The sequence below is a fragment of the Capsicum annuum genome, chromosome 11 (genome assembly GCF_002878395.1).
Source record: "Capsicum annuum cultivar UCD-10X-F1 chromosome 11, UCD10Xv1.1, whole genome shotgun sequence".
Classification (NCBI taxonomy): Eukaryota; Viridiplantae; Streptophyta; class Magnoliopsida; order Solanales; family Solanaceae; genus Capsicum; species Capsicum annuum.
The window spans coordinates 79,523,927-79,525,810 of record NC_061121.1 but is presented as its reverse complement, the minus strand read 5'-3'; positions in this window follow the sequence as shown (position 1 = coordinate 79,525,810).

Sequence of the window (1,884 nt, the reverse complement as noted above, 5' to 3'; positions counted from 1 at the left end):
TGTAGGTTATTCGGATAATTGTTAGTGTGTTGTGTACGTTGTTACTGCGGTCGTTGTTTGGATGCTTTTTATTGTATTATATTGTTATGTTATAAGTGTGTATTTTACTGTGATATTTTGTTTGAATAGTTTTTATTGTATTGTATTATTATTCGAGAAGTGTGAGTTTGATATGTAGAAAAATATTGTCTTCATGATAAATTGCATCAATGTTCGGATCGAAAAAAAATATATATATATTAAATTTGTGATAAAATTAAATAAGTAAGAAGTATTTGCATGGCCATAGAGTTTTTTAAAATCAAAGTTAGAAAAAAAATAATTTCGAATGTTAATTTATATTTTGTTATGAAAAATAAAAAATTTTAATTTATTTTAGCTACAAAAACTATTTTCCTTCTGTGACATTTCTTCCGTAGGTTCGGTATTCTTTCTGATTCTTTAATTCTATGTCATTAATTCCATGTTTGCAATGTATAATTTATTTATATTTTTCTTTTACTCAAAATGTTATATTATGTGAAAGAGAGGATAATTGATTTTTGTGGTTTGAAATATGAAGAGGGAGGTGTATTTTATAAAATATTTGAGGGCTTAGACAAAAATTTAAGTACTAAATAAGAGATGAATAAATGAGTTTGATGCTATACAAACTTTAAGCATGTTTAAAATACTTGTATCGATCAAGAATGTAGCGTACGCATCTTTCCGAGACGTTTAAAAATAATTCGATGATAGGTTTCCATAAATAACCCTCAAATATCAACAGAGTAATCATCATCCAAGAATAAAAGAATTTCAAAAAGATAACAAAATACGACTTATTAGTCAACTTCCAACATCTATACTAGTCTGACAAGCCTCTAAGAAAATCAATAAAACCAGCGAGCCATTGAGACATGCTCCAACTGACTCATGCTCAGTTATCAAATGTAAACAATTCCGTGAAACCAACATCAGACACCACGTCCTCAGAATATGAGGACTCACCATAACAGAGGATGTATAACAGCATGCCCGAAGAATCACTATCGAACCTGGAACTAAGCACCTGAACCTACATTCCGAGAAAATGCAGCCCACATCCAAAGATGTGGGTCAGTACCATGGAAAAGAACCGAGTATATGGAGGTGTATGCAGTTGTGTAAATATCATCATTATAAATATTTATAAGAAATATGCAGGATGTATCAAAGGCTCACATAGACCGAAGAAAATCATCATAATCATGAGAGGATGAAATAAGTACAATAACACATGTGAGTCATCATATAATTTGTCAATCACTTTCAGTTCATCAAGAATATCAATTCTCATAATGTAAATATCATTTAAATCTTTTGAAAGAATAACTTTCACAACTCCACTTTCAAATCACTTCACATTCACCATAGACACAAGGAAACACACACACACTGACAGATCCTATAACCGACATAAACTATGTCATCTACATAGAGTCCAACGTACAACCCACGTTGGGGAGAGCCATCCTATCCTTGCCATCGGAGTAGGACTATCGATATCAAATCCACACAAATTAGTGATCACTATATAAATCAGCCTCAGGCTCACTCCTACGAGGGCACGTAGTTCTAGGGAAGTAAGGTTGCTTTATACCTCCCACTTGGTGCTAAAGATTTCTCCCAAACTTAGCTCAGATCATTTCAAAGACAATCCACAACAAAATAATTTCAGTAATATATAAATATACATCGGGAGCCATCATGCTTCCTATCTATCAAAATCAACCACGTTGTGGATTTCGTTCACACTCGAGTTCAAAAAAACTCCATTAAGACCAAAAGGTCAAATCATTCAAAATATCTCAAATATTCAAAATCAACGTGCTTATAACACACACTTTCTCAAAAAAAAACACA